The following is a 22,897-nucleotide window of genomic DNA, read 5'->3' as shown; positions in this document are numbered from 1 at the left end:
GTAAAAGCTTACCTTTGGTGCGTGGGGTCCCTAGTTCGACCCTCGGCCAAGTAAGTTTGTGGTGAACAACATCGTGTCCGTGGGTTTTCTCGGGGTACTCCCGTTTCCTCCCTCATGCTCATTCCACTAATTTCATCATCATTCACTTGCTTTTATCATCTTTCTCGCTTGGCATAACGGGCAAAATTTTGATAAATTTTCATTTCATTTTGAGAAGGAAGATTTAATTTCATTTTTCATTTCAACAGTTGTTCTTGTCGATCTGTCGGTCGAAAACCATTGCTCTTAATCTTAAATATAGCTTCTTTACCCGGTTGACAGAGTTGAATTCGGAACTACTTTAAAGTCATGCGGATCAAGAAAACAGTCTTGAAACTTTTCAACCGTTCTGTACGCTTACTCGTTAATAGAATTCTAGAAAATACTGTATAGACAATCAGGGGCGGATCCAGGATTTTCTGAAGGGGTGCACCAATAACTACCAGTATATTTGAATTAAAGTTTTTTTCTTTAAATGCCTTTAGGCATCTATAATGTTAATGAGGAATTCCTTTGGAAATACTAAGTGTCTGCTCTCGATGAATTATTTTCCTTCAACCGTCAGAAAATTGACAAACTATTGATTTTGCAAAACTCACTCCTAGTTTCTCACTTTAGGTAGTGTATATTTACAAGGAAGCGGGTACACATGCACCTTTGCAGCCCCCTCTTAATCCGGCCCTGTGGACAATGATCTTGTCTCTGTTGCAACTCTATGTATCAAAATATGCATTTTTTTTTTTTTTTTTTAATGTCCAAGAAACGCCTCAGTCATGAAACACGGCAGATGTCACAGTGACTTCGTTTCCTAATCCAGCTGGGAAAAAAAAGAAAAAGAAAAGAAAAGAGGTTTCTCAAGGTTACGTAACGCCTAGCACATCGCTCAGGACAGGCTAAACGTTGCGTGTTTTGCGAGTTCCTGTTCTGGAGAAAATGCAGACGAAAGCACAGTGCACCAATATACACTACTTCTCTCTATTCAGATAATTATATATTTGACTTTTATATTATTTTTTTATTAGTCTTTCAATGCTTGTTTGCAGAATTTCCGAGAAACCATTTAAAGTTTTATTAATTGGCTGTCTTACCGGTATACCATCCATTGCTAATTATATATTAGCATTTTACCTGTCCATTTGAGATGAGGATACACTTTGTGAATCAAAAGAACTGTTACTTATAACTCAACGTTCCAGTGAAAGAACTGTTCGTGACTTCGTTCGAATTAACTTTCCATTACGGATTGTGAGTTTTAAACTGGTTGCGGTTGAGTGCATATTTGTCTTCTCTGGCCTCGAGTTTTCATATTACATGTTTACGTTTCGAGTTACAGTGCTTCATAAACTGGAGTAAGAAGGGCGAAACCTTTCAAACGAATTGAAAAGTTTTTCGACATCACAGGTAAGTGAAATTGTATTTACTTTATGATTCACAATTTATATGAAATTATATTTTCCATTATAACAAGACGAAAACTTCCTCCCCCTCCTTCTTCTTCTACTACTACTACACTACTACTACTACTACTACTACTATTGCTGCTGCTACTACTACTACTACTACTACTATTGCTACTACTACTACTACTACGGCTACTACTACTACCTACTAGAAACATGTAAGTTTGTGCTACATGCTAATTCCATTACGCTAATACGTGTCTCTACCTCCCTGCTTGACGCCAGTAGATATCCTACCATGCAGGCAAGTTGTCGACTTAGAACTATTGTGACGATTTAAATTACAACCTGAAACCTATCTTGTTTCAATTTAATTATTTCCAAATAGGACAGATGATGTAACCGTATATAGATTTGAACATTAATATTTGTGTAAGTGCGTGATGATTTAGGACAGATTACCACAAAGGAAAGTGAGATTAAATTGATGTGCCCCCATAATAAGCCTCAAATCTGCCCGCCTCCCAAAGTTGAAGACAGATTTGCGCCGCTGAGGCTTATTACAGGCCGGAAATTACTTGTGCGGTTTGCTGGCAAGAGGATGTGATAAAATAAATAAATAAATAAATAAAATAAAATAAAATAAAGAAGGTATGATACGAAAGAGGTTAAGAAAGTCTCTATACTATTAGACTGGAAAAGTAAGACATGTCTCTTGCAGACAGTGTTCGTAGTTTGAGGGAAATTTTCCTAATCTAAGGAAATTTCATAGGTAAATTTAACAAAAAAGGAAAAGGGGAATTATTGGATAAAAACATGAAAATCCAGGGAAATTCTTGCGGTGACTGATTGACCAATATGAATGTTTAAATTTTCCTTTGTTCTTCAGAAATTAACCGCAATAGTTTGTGTATGTGAGGGGGAGGGGAGCTGTTTCTGTTCAAAGTAGAATAATTTGCACCCATTATTGACTGGGAGTTATTGTATGTATGTTTTGTTAAAAAAAAAAAAAAAAAAAGTGAAGGAAAAATTAAAAATATTAACAGAAAGCAAATGAATAAAACAAATGGGGTTGGTACTTCCTTTAATAGAGCTAGATTAATTTTATCACGAACTTCTGTCATAAGAATTGAACACTTAACAAACTAGAGAAAAGTTGATAAGAAAACGGGAAATTTTGTGTCAGTCGAAGGAAACCTACGAATAGTGGTTGCAGGTTCAAGTTCCATTCCAGACATGAATATTATTTATTAACCATAGTTCAGTATCGTTATTTATTTGTATTCTAAAGGCAAACAAAAAAAATAGAGCCGAAGGTATCACGTTTATTAACAAGTCCGAAATGCAACTTTTAGCAGTCAATGAGTAATTTTACATTGGAAACAATTACCAAAGAAATGGATTTTGAATGGAAGTACGGTCACTATACTTTAAAGATACAAGCCCATCATTTGTCTGTTGGGATGAGGAAGTGTCTATCAGGCACGTAGCCAGGATTTCGTGAAGGGAAGGGGCCCCGTGACATGAAATATTGTGGTCATCATACCAGAGGCTCGATCATTCTAAACTATTTTACTGGAATATATATTGGTTCGTTTAGCCAGGATTTCGTAACGGGGGGAGGGGGGCGTGACATGAAATTCTGAAGGCCCAGGTGCTCGATTAATCTAAACTACTTTACTATCAACATATATTGGTTTGTTAGGACAATAAAATGAGGATATGTTGGTAAGTATTTCAATAACAAACTATGACGAAATCTCGAGTAAAATAAAATTTTAAAAAATGAAAAAGATTATACAATATTTGCGTCCTTCCTTTGTTTATTCAAATATAACAATTTTCCTTTCATTATGACTTCAACTATTATAAAAAGTATATGTTCACTATTATAAAAAGTACATACTCAATAATGTCTTGTAAAATATTTTACAATATCTGAGTTCCTTTCTCTGTTGAATCAAATGTAAACAGAACTTTCTTTCCACATAAATTTTTGTTTTTATTATTCCGTCAACTACTGTCTGTTCCAAAAGACAGGTTAAAGGAGAAGTAGAAAATTGCTTTTTGAAATAACATGTTTGACTCTGCAAGGATATGATGACGAAAACTTATGATAAAAAATGTCCAAGCGGTTACAGAACGGCACTATGCTTTCCGAAGCTTGAAATCTCCCTGAGTATAAATTCTGAAAAATCAGTAACTTTTCTAGAAATTTCAAATTCTCTGACTCTTCCAGGATATCTCGCTCACTTCGCCACCATGTATTGCCAGTAATACAAATCTCCTCATAAAAAGTAACCAAAAGCTTCCTGTAGTATAAAACTGATTCTTCTTTTTCTCATTTCATTTTGTTTCATCCTTTCTTAATTTTTTCATTTCTGGTCTCGAAGGGGTCCCCCACCTTTGGCTACGTGCCTGTGTCTAGGGAAAACCACAATCAGAACAGCTTTCCGTGGGATTCAAACAGAACCTTTCAACTGCAGAGGAAGAATGCTCAGGATTCACTTTCATAGTTTGGCTTTTACATAGTCTATATGCTTATCATTACTGGTAACAAAAATTTAGTTTCATAAGTAGAGTAACATACACCTGCGCAGGCCTCACATTGAGGGGAGGGGACGAAATTATGTTAATGGAAGCAATGGTGTAAGTAGAATTTCGTCAAAGGCAGGTTCAAGTTCCCAACTCATATAATTTCAGGTCTATTTGTATACATGCCCATATATGGTAAATGCTTACTATCGTATATCTTGTTCAAAGCAAGAAGGTTAAACCCGGAAACCTCTTGCACACGCTGCTGAATGGAAGTGGCCCGGAGTATCATTCTTGCTGAGGGGTGTGAGGTGCAGGTAGTTATAGAGGTGATCTATGCATACCAAAGAAACACCACCACAATAAGATTTAAAAAATATATATATGGTGGAGTGGCTAGGAATATTCAAATTATAATGTAAATTACTGAAAACTGCAAATTAAATACTTTTGCATAAGTAATCCCTGCTTGGAGCGATAATGGTGATCTCCGTCTGAAGCCGCCACTGCCACATTTGATAGTCGGTAGAGCAAATAAAAACAAAAATATAATAAAACAAACAAAAATCTCAGGGTTTTCTGACAACAGTTATGGTCTTGCAGCTACTTATAAAGAGTTTCAGATGGTAATAAAGTTATGTAAAAAAAAATAAATTTCAAACAAACAGGTAGCAAACTGTTAATCACTCTTTATACTCATAACTGTGTCGTTATGTTCTTTGGGCGTACTTCTCCCTGGGCCCCATTCAGGAAGATGGTCAGATGTACTAGAGACAAGGAGAAATGTTTCCTTGGCTCTCACTCCTGAAAATAAAACATAGGGATTAGCATTCGGGTACTCACCAAGCAGGAAAACAGACACCCTCGCTATACTTTTTGAAGAAGGAGATTTATTCCGTCTCATAGAACCATAGATGATAGCAGAACACACTCAACACGGTCATATTTACCATGCACTTATTACGCATTTTTCTTTTTATGGTGCACCACTCTCACTACTTGAAAATTTACACACAATTTCACACTGTAAGGATATAGGATATGAATATATATATTAACTCTAGAGGTCTGTCTGACCTCTTAATAAATCTGCCAAGCAGATACACAAACAAAATTTACTCCTCATGATAATTAGTTCAGGGTCTCTGACTGTTCTATTCAGAGAGGAGGATAGAAGAAAAAAATATATACAAAATTTATAGGTAAAAATTCATAATCATATCAAATCGATGCAGTGTCCTGGTGACTCGATTTCCCGTAATGTCCACTTACTAGTAGTCTATTAAAATATATAGGGCTAACACAATGTCCATGATGGATTCACACCAAAAGTAGTTTCCCACTTTACCATTCCACTGAACAGGAAATGTTCTTGAAGGGTAGACCAACTGGATGGTCACTATGATGAAATAACTGACCCAAGGTATGCCAGTATAGTAGCAATACTAAAATGTCTTGCTAGTATCCTTGTTTGAAAGAGTTCAAGGATGGCACTAACGTAAGCTTGACAGGCCTGTTGTTTTTTTAACTAGAGATGGGAACAACGATTTTCCATTCCGTAACAGGAATAATGATTAGTGCGACGGCACTGTTGATAAAGCTTGTCCGCAGAATAGCTACTGCTTGGAACTGCTAACAAAGTCATAGCCAACTAGCTATGGTTTCAGAAAATCTGGTTGAAGATTGAATATAAAAAAAACGAAACATGACGTGGTTAACATGTTTCTGGAAATTCACTGTTCTGCAGCACTGATTATATTCACTATAAAATTAATAGTTATTAGCACTGTCCACCATCGTTGCCCGATACATGTCTGTACATGTATGTATTACACAGGACTCCAGGGGAAGAAACGGTCTTCGCACTGTCCCGGGTTGATACCTCTCAATTCTCGAGAAGTTAAAAACTTCAAAACACGCTAGTTCGAAGTAAACTCTTCAGCGTCTAAGAAACAACTCGTCTCCACTAAGAACATGAACGGAATATTAAACTGCACAAATTCCAGGAAACTAGCCGACTCGCTGTTCTCAGAATTCTATGAAAAAAGGTTTGATGCCTCCGGCAAATATGGTGGGTGGCCTTTACATCCAGCCACACCGAAAACTAGCTTGTGCCTGCAAACCTAACAGACACCTCTTGGTAGGTGCTGCCATCACTTTTGAGAGCGGCCGGTTCAAAAGCTTCTGCCCAAAACTGAAGTCCATCACAATAGTACTGTATACATTGGCTATTTTCACTGAAATCGACACTTTGAATGATTGATACACATGATTAAATATACATAAATAAAGTAAATTATATACAGAATACAATGGTAATAATATACACAGCTGTCATCTCTCTGGGTATTTGTAGGAAGTCTCTTTTCCTTTGGCTTCCCTCAAAACTGTCTGCTACCAACCCCAGTAGCCATTTTTCAAGAGAGAGAGAGAGAAGAAACATCTTAGGTTATGATTAATTTTGAAAATATACAAGATCTAAGTGTCTTGAACGATGGGAAACACGTTGACAAATATAGTCATGAATTTTAAACGGTCTTTCCAAGAACTAGTGAGCGTAATACGTTAATATTAATATTTTACACATAAAATAAGTCAAAATAAAATACATGTTTTCAAAAGTGCAGTGCATCATGAGAGAAATACTTAGATCCGCTTGCTTTCGGGTAACGAACTCGGGGTGACGACAAGCCAAGAGCTTGATAGGCGTGAGATTCTTTTAAAAGGTGTGAAAACACCACCTTTAGAAATTCAAAATCTATCATGTTGACGCTAAAAATTTTACGACTTTTGAAACAGCCTGGAGAGCGTCTGTAAGCAATGTATCCATCTCGTCATTGCTATACAAGAGGAAGTTAACAGTATACTTCCTATACTGAATGATTCATCCATCCTTGGTCATTCAGGGATTTCTTCATTTGTTAGTTGTCATAGACCTCACATGCAGTTTCAGTGCAGACTAACGTCGCCAGGAAAAAAATCTCTGTCCACGCTATCTCTGTAGCCCCAAGGTTCAAACTTCTATACATGAATCCAATGCATATGATATGATTTCTCCTTTAATTAATCAAATGTAGAATAGTATGCTGACTATATAACTCCATTAACGCATGTAATATATACAATATAAAGTCCCATTAATGAGACGCACGCAAATAATAAATGATTCATAGCCTATAAAGGAATAAAGTACATACATGAAATACAATATACATTGAAATTGTATTAATACTCTCGTATTACGCTCGGTGTTTACCCAATAATATTCATAATAATAAGATAATCATTAACATGAACGCTAATTAATAAGCAGTAAATTTGACCACAAATTACAATATATTTAAATATTGATATGCAAATGTGCACTCATCTGCAGTTTGATATGCAGATGAAGGTGAAGGCACTCGGCCGTCTACAGGGGCCCGGCAAAAAATACCTACGCAAATGAGTTCCATTATTTCCTTTCAACGAACAGTTTATGGTAATGCGTAGGATACAAAACACACGGTATAAATCGAAGAGAAATTATATTTATTACATGTAGAAATGAGAACGACATACTTATAAAAAATGGGCATGAGCGTGTCATTCTCACATCCGAATCAAACTTAATCCATTCGATAAACATAACAAAGATATGTTCATGCACAAAAAATTAGGTGCCACGAACAACGAAGTAAGTCCCTATAGATGATAAGAAATGTATGTACCAAGTTTTGTATTGATAGCAGAATAGGTATGAGGAGAAAACCTGTATTGGTGTATAAGCTTTTCCCTCATATCTATTAAGTTTATCAATACAAAACTTGTTACATCATTTCTTATTTCCTATAGTATTTTGTGGGATACATTTAGATTGTGTGCTTTTACCCGGGTCCTCTGCAGAGGGGTCCAAAGTTGATGGGAGGGATTTCTGGAGGGAATTTTCCCGACATTCTCCCAAATTTCCTTGTTCGAGTAAGTTTTGGGCCCCAATATCTAGCACCTTTGGAAAGCTCGTTTCATACTGAAGAGAATGAACTATAAACTATGACTTTCCAATGAAGAGTATTGATGTAATAGCTATTTCACTGCGAATCTACGATTTTCTTTATACCAACAGGGTTAATGGACCCAGGGACTTACTCCGTTGTCCATGGTACCTAATTTTTTTGTGCATGAACATATCTTTGTTATGTTGATCGAATGGACTAGGTTTGATTCGGATGTTCGGATGACACGCTCATGTTCGTTCCTTGTTAAATCGGACATAGGTCAAGATCCTGGTATTATTCTTGGCTGTCAACTACACTTGTATCATCACAGCTACATAGTAAAATAAGGTCAAAACCAAGGATTTACTAATTGGATAGGAAAGAATTGCCAAACAATCTATATATGTTGTAAATGTTATACAGTATTTTACGTATGTCAGCACAAAATTAGAATATGAATCAACGATATGGAATCCACACACTCATAAACTATGTCAGCAACTTGAACAAATCCAAAATAAATTTCTCAGACTTCTCACATACAGACAAACGCATTCGTATCCAACATTTGAACCATAGGGGGTGATAGGAGAACAATAGAAAGAAATGCAGAGATCTTATTAAACGCTTCCAGGGACTTGGGTTTAGAAGTAAATACAGAGTAAACTAAATACATGGAAGTACGTCGGGGCCGGAATACAGCAAATTATGGATGCGTTAAAATATTAAATAATACTTTTGATAAAGTGGATACCTTCAAATATCTAGGATCAATATTAACAGACGAAAATCATATTCAGGAAGAAATTAAACGTCGACTAAAAGCAGGAAATTCGCGTTATTATTCAGTTCAAACTCTCTTGTCGTCGCGAATTCTGTCGAGAAATTTGAAGTTTAAAATATATAAAACGATAATCATACCTGTTGTTCTATATGGTTGCGAAACATTGTCGCACTAAAAAGGGGAATGGCGGTAACTTCATAACGAAGAACTACGTAATTTATACGGTTTACCATACATTGTTAGGGTAATCAAGTCTAGGTGGGCAGCTCATGTAGTCAGGATGGAAGAAAGTAGAAATGCTTTCAAAGTCTTGACTGGGAGACCAATCGGAAAATGACCATTAGGAAGATCTAGGCGCAGATCGGAGGACAATATTAAGATGGATCTCGCAGAAATAGGAATACAAAGTAGAAACTGGATCCAGTTGGCTAAGGATAGAAGTCAGTGGAGAGCTTTTCTGAACGCGGTATTGAACCTCTGGGATCCATAGGCCATAGAGTTAGTTAGTTAGTTTCAATATATTAACCAATGGCGTACACAAGAGGGGGATTCCGAGTTTTAACGCACCTTGAGCAATATATTATACAAAAGTAAACATGTATCATATTATCAGGGCCGGTTCTACCATATTTACAATATGCGCATTTTCACGATGCAGCAAACTTTGAGAGGCTGCAAAATCTGTCATAAATATATTATTTAAGATAAATATTACTTGTTAAAAACAGACTTCTTGATGATGGTAGTTCAATTTACTAAGCTGACATTCTGTTTGAATATTACATTTGTAAATTGTGTTTCAGTTGCACTAGTTTAAGGCCATATGGACAGTGCAAATGGTCAAATAAATCCTAGCATGAATTGCTTGATTGTTGTCAAATACAAGAACTCAATTTTCGATCAGTAGCGAACACCTGTTCCATTTAGTTAGTTTCCACAGTTTTGATGTGGAAACTAGTCTTGTCTTTGTCACAAAGAAGTTTCTTATCATTGAAAGTAGAAACGTTTTTTTAAAAAATCTTTTAACAGATGTAGAACAGAGATACGTTATATGTTTTATGTATATATTAAATGTGGGATACAAATAAATAGTATAATCCCTGTATATAGAACGACATACACGTTGTATATTAACTAAAACGTAATTAAAACTTTTGGAAACTACTTTCAGTTCAATTTCAGTTATCTTCCTTTCGGAAGATTTATTAAGGAAGTCCCAGCCGTAGAGCCTTGTGGACTATTTCATTAAATTTGTTTTAAATCAAATTTGTTTGAAGTAAGCATATGTACTAAAATGGCACGTGCCAAAATGGCCGAATTTGTATGCTTGAAATATAATTGTTTATCACACTGTTAATGTAATAAGAAAGGATAAGCGGCGCATGAACACATTAAAATTGAAAAACAGTGTATTAAAATTGTCACAAATAGTAAAATTGTCAAAAGTAATGAATTACAAATAATAAAAATTGAATAAAAATTTAGAGCAAAGCTCCCCAATACTTAGTGTTTACAGCGCCATCTCTTATCCTATCGACACGAGTTTTCATGATATTTATTTTAACCCCATGTCAGTAAATTCTGTAACTACAACTTTTTTCTTTTTCTTCTTTACGTATATTTTTTCATTAAGAGTTCGGTTTTCATTAAAATAGAATTGTAGATTGAATTTTCAAAGATTACAATGGTAAAATTTATAATTATTTTGTTACGTAATTTTGAAATATAATTAATTACAAAATTGGATTTTTATTATATAGTTCATCGTTCTAAATCTGGATATTAAGTAACGAATTGCACATCTAGTTATAAATTATTTTTGACAAAATGATAAAATCGACTAAATAAACCAAGGATCTTATATAATAGAGGATCTGCTTTTACAACAGAATCTTGAAGCCATACGTCACAGTATTGCCATCCCTACTCTGCCCACTCCGCCCAATAGGATGACAATGTTCTGAGCCAACAATCATGGCAGAAACGAAGTAGCCAATCAGATGATGGCAGAAACGAGAGTAGCCAATTAGACGTCCCGATGCTCGGTTGCTTTTTGGCTTCACCGATTTGATAGGATGAAGATACATATGGGCAGATCCTCTATTTATAACATCCTTCAAATAAACAAACTATTTCCAACTTTCAGATAAGCAGCTAATGCAAGAGTTCACAAATTGAATTCCTGTTGCAGCATAAAATATACGATAAGGACCATGTCCCAAAATGGTCCGTTACACATATTCTAATTTTGTGCTGACATACGTAAAATACTGTATAACATTTACAACATATATAGATTGCTTTGCAATTCTTTCCTATCCAATTAGTAAATCCTTGGTTTTGACCTCCTTTTACTATGTAGTAGATGTGATGATACAAGTATAGTTGAGAGCCAAGAACAACACCAAGATCTTGACCTATTTCCGATCTAAGAAGGAACGGATATGAAAGTGTCATTCGGACATCCGAATCAAACCTAGTCCATTCGATAAACATAACAAAGATATGTTCATGCACAAAGAAATAGATGCCATGGACAACGTAGTAAGTCCCTGGGCCCCATTAACGCTGTTAGTATAAAAAAAAAATCGTAGGCTCGCAGTGAAATAGCTATTACATGAACAATGTTCATTGGAAAGTCATGGTTTATAATTCATTCTCTTCAGCATGAAACGAGCTTTCCAAAGATGCTAGATATTCGGGCCCATAACGTACTTGAACAAGGAAAATTAGGAGAACGTCGGGAAAATTCCCTTCAGAAATCCCTCCCACCAATTTTGGACCCCTCTGGAGTGGCCCCGGGTAAAAGCACAATCTAAATGTATCCCACAAAATACTATAGGGAATAAGAAATGATAGTTTGGTATTGATAGACTTAATAGATATTAGGGAAAAGCTTATACACCAATACAGGTTTTCTCCTCATACCTATTCTGCTATCAATACAAAACTTGGTACATACATTTCTTATCATCTATAGGGACTTACTCCGTGTCCATGGCACCTAATTTTTTGTGCATGAACATATCTTTGTTATGTTTATCGAATGGATTAAGTTTGATTCGGATGTGAGGATGACATGCTCATATCCATTCCTTGTAAGTATGTTGTTCCCGTTTCTATATGCAATAAATATAATTTCTCTTCGATTTATACCGTGTATTTTGTATCCTACGCATTACCATAAACTGTTCGTTGAAAGGAAATAATGGAACTCATTTGCGTAGCCATTTTTGTCGGGCTCCTTCCATTCAGTGGCGTGCGCAAGGGAAGTTTCCGGTTTTAACCTTCTTGCTTTGAACAAGATATACAAAAGTAAAATTTGCCATATTTAGGGATGTATACAAATAGACCTGAAATTATATGAGCTTGGGAACTTGAACCCACCCTTGACGAAATCCTGCGTACACCACTGCTTCCATTAATATAACGTCGTCCCCTCTCCTTAATGCGAGGTCTGCAGAGGTGTATGTTACTCTACTTATGAAAATAAATTTTTGTTACCAGTAATGATAAGCACATAGACTATGTAAAAGCCAAACTATGAAAGTGAATCCTGAGCATTCTTCCTCTGCAGTTGAAAGGTTCTGTTTGAATCCCACGGATAGCTGTTCTGATTGTGGTTTTCCCTAGGCATTTCCTCATCCCAGCAGACAAATGATGGGCTTGTACCTTTAAAGTATAGTGACCGTACTTCCATTCAAAATCCATTTCTTTGGTAATTGTTTCCAATGTAAAATTACTCATTGACTGCTAAAAGTTGCATTTCGGACTTGTTAATAAATGTGATACCTTTGGCTCTATTTTTTACTTGCCTTTAGGATAGAAATGAATAACAGAAATGATACTGAACAATGGTTAATAAATAATATTCATGTCTGGAATGGAATTTGAACCTGCAACCAATATTCGTTGGTTTCCTTAAGAAAATTTCCTTCGACTGAACAAAATTTTCCGTTTTCTTATCAAATTTTCCTTAATTTCTTAAGTGTTCAATTCTTATGACAGAAGTTCGTGATAAAATTAATCTAGCTATATTTAAGAAAGTGTCTACCCCATTTGTTTTATTCATTTGCTTTTTGTTAATATTTTTAATTTTTCCTTCATTTTTTTTTTTAAACAAAGCATACACACAATAACTCCCAGTCAATAATGGGTGCAAATTATTCTACTTTGAACAGAAACACACACCCCTAACACACACAAACTATTGCGGTTAATTTCTGAAGAACAAAGGGAAATTTAAACATTCATATTGATCAATCAGTCAGAGCAAGAATTTCCCTAGATTTTCATGTTTTTATCCAATAATTCCCTTTTTCCTTTTTTGCTAAATTTATCTATGAAATTTCCTTAGATTAGGAAAATTTCCCTCAAACTACGAACACTGCCTGCAAGAGATATGTCTTACTTTTGCAGTCCAATAGTATAGACAGGCTTTCTTAACCTATTTCATACCATACATCCTTTTATTTTTATCACATCCTCTTGCCAGCAAACCACACAAGTAATTTCCGGCTTGTACTGTAATACAGGCCCGTATCCACGGGGGGCAAGAGGGGGCCGGGCCCCCCAAAATTTTGACTGGCCGCCATAAAATTTCACGGTAGGCTTGCAAATGAACTATAATATGGTGATGAAGTATAATATGATTGGGTCGGGCCCCCCCTAAATTTTTGGGCTGGCTACGGGCCTGCTGTAATAAGCTTCAGCGGGGCAAATCTGCGTTCAACATTGGGAGGAAGGATGGGTAAGACTGTCCCCATAATCTTTTTTTTTAAACGATGTTCAAAATATTTATGAAGTTGTAAAACAATGCTGTGGAGAATCAGGGGGGCAAAGTTGTCTTCAACATTAGGAGGCGGGCAGATTTGAGGCTTATTCTGGCTGGAAATCAACTTCATCTCACTTTCCCTTGAGGCAATCGGTCACAAATCATCACATTTCTCCCCCCAAAACACATTTCAAATCGGATTATTGGAGGGACAGTTCATCCCAGTTCCAAGATTGGAGGGAACTTGTCCCTCTCATCTCCCAGGGATTTGCGCCAGTAATAAGCTTTTGTGCTTGTTGCTGTACTCTTATTACATTCACTTTTTTAAAATCTTTATTTGTTTAAAATTTTAATGTTCTTTGCTGAATTTGATGTTAAGTACTGAAGTAAAAATGTGTCTATTACAATAATCTTTAAAATATATTTTCTGCTACTAGATCGTAATCACATCTTTTTCACCTCATTTTTCCCCTTTCGGGGTTCTGACCTCCAGGTTGAGAAACTACTCACTAAACCACTGAACAATGCTAGTCGATTAGTTCTAATTGGCACAACTAACTCTATTGTTGGCAGTAACGACTAGTGACAGCCATGTGATGAAAAGTGTAGTAATGTCCGTCATATTGATCTGCCTTCATAAAAACTATTCTCGATGCTTTAACACAGCTAAATTAGTTCCAAGGGTTTAAGTGGGCTATATGCGGATGTAACTACCGTACTCTCTATGCATCAAATTGTATTGCTTTAATTTGGCAACCTTGTCATAACCTTTAATACAGTGGAGGTCATTCGAATAAGTATTTAATATCTGTGTTATTAGAGATAGCAAGTTTGTTTAAGTATTTACCTTTAGAATAAATTAAAGATGATTACAAAAGAACCGGGTCTAGAGGGAAATTGGCCCTATCCCCGGGCACTAATTTCTGATCGAAGTTTGCCTGTAACTGCTGGATCAATTCAGGGCCGTGCCGTGGAAAATCAGCGCCCGGGGCAAGAGTATACGACGGCGCCCCCATACCTATATTCCAAGCAATTTTTCCTATCTTTTTTTCCTTTTTTTCTCCTGAAGTTTTCGCCCCCTTACTTCAGTGCCCGGGGCCGTCGCCCTGTACGCCCACCCCCCGCACGGCACGGCCCTGGATCAGTTGTAAGATCAATTGAATAGCTATATATTTTCAAATTGCAGCAAGTATTTTCTGTACTAAATACTACGAGGCAAGAATAATTCCTGTACATTAAGAAGCAGTTTACTAAAGTGCAGGTAAAGAAGATTATGAGTAGGCCTATAAAAATATTATGGAGGTACCCGTTAACGACTTCACTGGATTTATTAACATTGTGCTTCTCATCTTTACTTCTTTCATGTGGATCCGACATTCTTATCTTTGTCTAGGCTTAGAAATAGTACATAACTCAAAGAATAACCATCGTCATGTATAAGCAGTTTTGGACGTTCGTTCTAAGGCTTCAGGTGATCTTTCTAACCTCGTTCCTTGCACGCATGCTACGGTTCTTTAGCAAGTTTCTATGGAAAGGAATAAAATGTATGTTGAAATCCGTAAAGTTAGGAAATGAAAGGCTAATGACCGTATTCCACGAACGAGATATCCTCTATTTTATTATTGGCCTACAAGGTTACATTAACAATAAAATATCCATTTCTTTAAGGACATATATGCAGTTGCTGTACGTTGCTCGTAAAACCGGCGATATCTTTTTTGAGGATATTCTTTCATAAACTCACAATACCTATTAATTATTATCACAAGTTCATTACCTGTCCACGTTTCTGGAACACAAAAGTAGTTGCTTAGTCATAACATGTAACAAAATTTACGCTGCTAAGAATATGGCAATAGTTGGAGTGTGTCGACATATTGTAAAACTTTGTCCCATATACAGTAGGTTGTAGGTAGAGCAAGGTGAAGAAAATGAGCGTTCGGAGTCGACTCCCACTACCGGCTTTAATTATACAACTTACCATATAACAGTACTTACAGAAATACTACAACGTTATTCTCCTCTAATTTATTGGGTTAGAAATGAGGTAGTTCTTGACCTGAGGCTGTGAACAGGATCTCTTCAAAGCCCCGTGGCAGGCTAAGCAGAGTGGCGAAGGAATCCCCAATGCTCCGTGGCAAGCAGTGAGAAATTTAGTAGTCACAGACCCCGTAGCAGGCTAAGCAACTAAGGTAGGATTCCCAACAGACTTCCGTAGCAGGCTAAGCCAGAAGGAAAGAAACAGCCAAGAATCCCGTGGTAGACTAGAGGCTTGGGGTTAGGTTACTTCTAATGTTCCGTGGCAAACAGTAGGAGGGACACCAGAAAACTGGTGTAGAACTGCCGGCTGCATCCCATCATATAGGCGTCCTGGCGGCGGTGGCTCTACTGCTCCAATGTCATCATTTGCTTCGTACGAGGAGCCAGAGATCTGTCATCTGCTGGTGTAGTAAATCCACCTGGCGTAAAACCATGTGGTGATGTTTGTAAACACAAGCGTAAGGTATTGTTTGTATACAATATTACCTGACCAGGATATTAGTGCGGTTTTTGGCGGAGGCACTGCTGCTGTGTTCTACTATGGCTCGTGCCATAAATAAGTAATTGATCATATAGGAAACACCGCTGTCCTTTTAGTTAGTTGTCCTTGACACCTGTTTCATATTCATATTAGCCAGTGGCGGCGATAAAGGGCCATAGACTCCGCACTGCGCGGAAGGCAGACCTGAGGGGGCCCCTACAAGGTACGCTCAGCAAGGCACCTTTTACTTGTCATTTATAATTTTAATGCATTTTGAAAGCGTTTCTACACAGCCTATAACTAATTCTATCACTTTCACTGAATTAAATAATGAAGTAATCATTAAAATTAAATAATGAGGTATGACTGTGAACATGAATGTCAGGTTGCTATCTGCGATTTTGCAAAGATTTTATTTCCCAGTGTAACATTTGCATATTATTATGTTAGTCTATTATGCTATATTTCCGTCATCGTGTATCTTTGACTACAATTGCCGTGTATTATAATAAATTATCGTGTTTACCGAAAATATCTATCAAGAAAACAATTCAAGATATTGAAACTTGTTAATTGAAGAAGACAGTTGCTTACTAACAAGGGAGTGGCTCCACTGAGATCCGAGCGAGACAATTGTGTTCGCATTTGATATGTTATAACTAGACGAATCCCGAAGTTATACGTGCCACCGGGCGGGATATCGTGAATTACAACATATTCAACGAAATTAAAAAGTTCGTTACTGAATTCTCTATGTCTGTGTGTCTGTCTGTTATTTGCGATTTTTTTCAATTTTGAACCCTGCATTTAATAGAGCATCAAAAAGTATCAGAGAAAGTGATTAAATTTTTCGCGTCTCTCTTACCGTTCCCGAGATATTGGCCAAAAAATGGCCGATTTACAGAAATTTAAGGATCCATATCTCGGGAACCGTAAGCCATAGAGAGATCATATTGGTGTTGATCAATATCGAAAACGATGGTAAACATTTTGGTACCAAATAGTAACCGGTGGCCACTGTCCAACTGGCCACTGGTTTCGCCAATGGCCAGTTGGCCAGTAGCCACCAATTAATATCGATACTAAAATGTTTAAGATTCTATTAGAGATTAACACGAATATCATCTTTCTATGACTTACCGTTCCAGTGATATTGGCCAAAAAATGGCCAATTTCTAGATATTTAAAAAGCCATAGCTCGGGAACCATAAGTTGTAGAGAGACGATATTGATGTTGATCAATACCTAATAGTATGATAAATATTTTAGTACCAAATAGTAACCGGTGGCCACTGGTTTGGCCAATGGTCAGTTTGCTAGTGGCCACCCATTATTATCGGTACCAAAATGTTTACCATACTCTTAAATATTGATTAACACGAATATCATCTGTCTATGACTTACCGTTCCCGTGATATTGGCCAAAAAATGGCCAATTTCTAGATATTTAAAATGCCATAGCTCGGGAACCATAAGTTGTAGAGAGACGATATTGATGTTGATCAGTACCTAAGAGGATGGTAAATATTTTGGTACCAAATAGTAACCCGTGGCCACTGATTAACTGTCTACTGGCCAACTGGCCACCGTTCCCCAGATATTGGCCAAACAGTTCGAATTTCTAGATATTTAAGCAACCATATCTCGAGAACTGTAAGTCATAGAGAGATGATATTTTGCTATTTTTTGCGAGAAAGAGAAGGTGCGGATAAAAAGATTTACATCTAGGAACAATGACAGTTATCCTTCCCACTCCATCTCCATTCTTGTTAAGTTCGTTCTGGCAATGCTCTCGGAGCATTCTCAACTGGTTTGTAATGTAAAAGCTTAAAAAAAAAAAAAAAAAAAAAAAAAAAAACTGTTAGAGTAGTTTGAACCGAATCACTTGTTCGGAAACGGTTGGGTAAATAGAAAACTCGGTGAACACGTATCCCATCATTTTTAAAAGCACACTTTTTGGTGTAAAAAAGTTTGCCCTAGGGTTCCCCGCAGAGCCCCAGACGGGGTCCAACTCAAAAGTTTCAAATGACAAGGGGGGGGGTTAAGTAGCACATCGTTTGAAAGCTGTCGTAAAATGAAGGAAAATGGAGCAAGTCTCCACTCTCTACGACAAACCTGTGCAAAATGGCGGAGGGTCAAAATGTAAACACAATTTTAATTGAAAAGTCCATTGCCACCTCTATAAATCGAAAATGGTGAGACAAATGTAAAAACAGGAAAGGACGTGTGGCATTACGAGATCGAGCTAAAGAAAATTTCACAGTGAATATCAAGCTCAAGCTCGAACTAGTGAGAATCTTGACTAAGTGTGATCTTCATTGAGATTAGCAAACGCGAGCTCCATTGCGGATAGAGAGCATGAGCCTGAGTGAGTCACGGTTGCAAAATTACCATTTTTACTTCTTTCTTTCTATCGTTTTTTCTCCTACTCGAATGCGTAAGTTTTATGAACAGCAGAAGTGCTTCCTAGAAAGACCTTAATTAGCATGCGCTTGAATTATCCATGTATTTCTGATACGCAATTAATTCTTCGTAAATAAATACAACTATATAGTATCTGAAGCGGCTTGAGTTGGATTGAATGAAAAAGTGAGCATGTATTCGAACTGCACAATGTATTATTAATTATCATAAACTGGAAAAATAGAAAAAAAATGGAGGCGTGACTGATGAGCTCCAAACATAAAAATTTCACAAGGCATGAAATATTTGTTGACGTCAAAGCCGCACACCTCAAAAACCAGAAAAAATATTACCTTATCAACTAACCGTTGTCTTGTCCTAGTCAGTTGCTTCTTGTCATAACTTGTGAAATTTCCTGCAAGTTAATCAGAATGTTGAAAATTTCCTACATTTTAAATTTATTTATTATATACTGATCAGCCAGAACATTATGATTACCTACCTACTATCGATATAAGCCCGTCCAAGTGATAGGTGCGTCTCCTGCCGACGAATGCCTGCTAGTCAGACACACGTACGGTGCATGTAGTATCAGTAGGAGTGCTGGCCGTGTGTAGAATGGGGAAGGCGTGCGATCTATTTGAGTTTGACCGAGGGCAGGTTGTAATGGCCTGGAGACTCGGCAGGAGAATTTCGGAAACTGCAGGACTTGTCGGGTGTTCGAGGAATGCTGTGGTGAGTGTCTTCAACAAGTGACGAAACCAAGGGGTGACGACGTCCAAACATCGAGGGGTTGGGCGCCCCCACCTCATTACAGATGTCGGACGTCATAGGCTGGCAGACTGGTAAAGCAGGACAGGCAGCGAACTGTGGCAGAACTAACATCAGACTTTATTGCTGGGCAAAATACAAGTGTGTCTGAACTCACAGTGTACCGAACACTCCTAACGATGGGCCTCCGAAGCCCATGACTCATCCATGTGCGAATGTTAATACCACGACATCGGCAACTACGACTGAAATGAACACATGACCATCGCCACTGGATCTCGGCGCAAGGGCAGAGCGTTGCATTATCTGATGAATCCCGATACCTTCTTCATCATGACGATGAGAGGGTGCGAATCCGTCGTGTTCCAAGGGAACATCTCCTTGACTCCTGTACTGAGGGACGGAGATAAGCTGGCGGAACATTCACCTGAGCATCCATGTGTCTAGTGGAGCTCGAGTAAGGCACCATGACGGCAGAGGCGTACCGCACACTGCTTGCAGTCTACGTACACCCTTTCATGACGACCATGTTTCCCAACGGTAGTGGCATTTTTCGAAAAGATAATGCACCATATCACAAGGCCAGGAGTGTGATGGAGTGGTTCGAGGAACACAGGGGCAAGTTCCAAGTGATGTGCTGGGCCCCCAAATCGCCGGATCTGAACCCAATAGAACACAGATGGGATGTGATTGAACGTGACGTCAGAGCGCATCGCCGCATCTCCCCAGAATTTACGAGAATTAAGTGACCTATGTGTACGCATATGGTGCCAAGTCTCTCCAGTGACCTTTCAAGGATCATTGCGTCGATGCCAAGACCCGTCGCCATTGTTATCCGTGCCAAAGGTGGGCACACTGACAATTAGGTAGGTAGTTATAATGTTCTGGCTTATGTGTGCGTATATTTTAACTCGTGTATTTTGTTTCGACTCGAATTTCGAGACGTCTCGTCTTGAATTCGAGTCGAGTCGAGACAGAAACTGTCAAGACACGAGTCGAGACAGAAAAATATTTTCGAGTCGAGACACGAGTAGACAACATTTTCTCGAGACGAGTCGAGACAGGCTTAAATCTCGACTCGACTCGACTCGTGCGCATCCTTACAGAAAATAGCAACTGAAATGGGAATATCAGATAAGTTATTTATTTGAGAATTATACTGTAGCTTATTATTATATAAGGCAGTGGCGGTCACAGGGTGGGGGCTTTCGGGCTGAAGTCCGTAAATTGTAGAATATTTAAAGAAAAAAAGCTACTGCTAATCATATCTATGCTTAAAACTCCACGCCCCCCCCCCCAATTTCGAGATTAATAAAAGGGGTTTCTTGTAAATTCGTTATTGATATAAGGTAAAGAAATACCTGTAAAGACAGGCACGTATCCATAGAGAGGAAATGTCGAATAATGGAATTGCATTGCCGAAACTTCATTTGCTTCAGTTAATACCCCCTCCACCTCGAAACATGAAGACATACCTGATTTATTTATCAAATTTTACTGAGAAACGATTTCTCACCTGAGTACTGAAAGAGGGCATTTCTTCACGGAAAATTGAATAAAAGGTAAAAGTCTTTGACTTAGAATATTGATAGAGATGAACAAGAGATGAGACTCAAATATTTTTGCGAAACAAGAGACGAGACTTTGGCATTTCTCATATAACGTCTCACGTCCATCCCTATTTATAAACTGTTTGGTCCTTTCAATTTCTTAAATGTGGTTTCGCACAAACTTTTATGCACTGACGGAATAATTTCACATGCGTCACAGCAATGTTTCTCCTTAAACTGAGAACTTAACAGCGAGGGTGCGACCTCCTCGCTATGTGCGCCCTTCATTCATCGCGACCTAGACATCGAGGTAGCGACCGCGACTTAAACCTCGACCTCGATCGCGAGGTATCTTCGGCATGTCCCTATCCTTAGACAATCGATCGGAGTTGACATGGCCTGACTTGGTCGCAATTTCGAAGTCATCCTAATCTTAAAACTACACAGTAGAACTTGCCTTAAACAATGAAAGCGCAGTTGCCAAATGTATAACTTTGATTCACAAAGATGAATTTCGAGGTTTTGTTAATAGGAGGAGTAGAAGTTCCTTACACTCGAATGCTACAAAGTTCTTAATGTTTCTTTGTACAACGCTGGGGTTAGTTTATTCGCAAGTTATTGCCAAATTAATACGGAGGGTATATATACTTTTTTTTTTTTTTTTTTTTTTTTTAGGTCACTTAAAATGTTCTGAAATAACTTCCATAACTCTTGAGACTGTGTTTGTCTTGACATGAACATATGCGTGAAGTGGTTTATTACGAGCAGGACAAACAGAACTGTGATAAATTAATTACAAGTATTTTTTTTCTAATCTGGTTAAAAATACTGCTGCCTGCATTTTAGTTACAGTGTTCGAAGTGGGGAAAAAGCAGAGGTGGTATGTTTTATTTCGATTTTGACTTGGCATACCGGCTATCAAAATGTTGAAACACAGTGAGGGTATGTTGCCTAAAAGATTGCATTTCTATTTACATAATCACTAAAAACCATTGGAGAGTTTCTCTACAGTTACGGGAGGAAGGAACATGGAGAGACTTTGATCCCTCGACAACTCTATGAGAAAATAATAATAATAATAATAAAAATCCCCATATGTTGCATTATAGAGAACTATTCCTCTCAATGCTCAAAAGCCGAGTTTTTATATTAACAATTTCCTGCGGGAAAATTGCCGAACCCCAAGGGCGCCGATTTCTCTGTAAATTTAAGGGGGGCATTCAGATGGGGGCCATTCAGATGCAGAAGGTAAATTTGGGGGACCATTCAGATGCAGAAGGTATATATATGAAGATTTTAAAACAAATTGCACTCAAATTATGCCTAATATTGTATATTCATAAATACAATAGGGGGCTTACATGAGCTTTGGGAGGCCCGATCCCCACAGGATCGGCGCCCTTGCCGGACCCCCACTCGACTAAGGGGTATTTCAAACCCCCGAAAGATCTGCTCATACTCAAAACACGACATTTATATGCATTAAAACAAGAAGACACACACAAAATAAGAAATAAAGAATTCAATATGACACATTAAACTATAAACTAGATTAACTTCTTTGAAGACACCTCATTTTAAAAACAAAAGGTAGGAAAAAGATAAAAAAAATGTCGGTGTAGTCAACTTAGAAATTATGTATTTGCACATTAAGAAATAAATTCTTTTTACCTGCAAAACTATTCGTCAATTACTATGTATAAAAATGGATTTATTGAAGGTAGTTAGCATCTACTCTCCAGTGACGGTATATCTTGATCACTGAAAAACCAGAGGCGGTATGGCATACCATCGCATACTGCCTCACTTCGACCATCGGTTACAAAATCATCCGCCCGCGCTCGTTCGCTGGTCAGGTAATAATATCACGTGGGATATTACAATATAAATACTTCTGATGTAACGCATATTAGCCATTGACGTCAATGTGAATAATTAATTTGTTCGTAAAAATAGTATAGGATTTACGTATAAATGTATGTTATGGCATACAACTGAAATGCATTGTATAACAAGAATCAAAACAATAACTGAAACCTTTTGGTTTTGTTTGTGCCCCTCTACAATCATGGCACTGAACTTCTTGATTATTTACTCCACCTCTGACGTATGTCCTCCTGGAATGAAAAATACTGTACAGAGCTGT

General features: G+C 37.5%; 1 protein-coding gene across 1 annotated transcript in view; it reads left to right on the top strand.

The window, feature by feature from the left end:
* The first annotated feature begins 936 nt into the window (after positions 1-936).
* LOC145662401 (methyl farnesoate epoxidase-like) overlaps positions 937-22,897 on the top strand; it is a 93,672-nt gene continuing 71,711 nt past the window's right edge. Inside the window, exon 1 of the mRNA XM_081727940.1 lies at positions 937-1,440. The gene's annotated coding sequence lies outside the window, so the exon portion shown is untranslated. The remainder of the gene's footprint in view (positions 1,441-22,897) is intronic.

Source organism: Thermobia domestica, chromosome 10 (assembly GCF_964235325.1).
Source record: "Thermobia domestica chromosome 10, izTheDome1.hap1.1, whole genome shotgun sequence".
Lineage (NCBI taxonomy): Eukaryota > Metazoa > Arthropoda > Insecta > Zygentoma > Lepismatidae > Thermobia > Thermobia domestica.
This window is presented reverse-complemented; position numbering and strand designations above follow the sequence as displayed.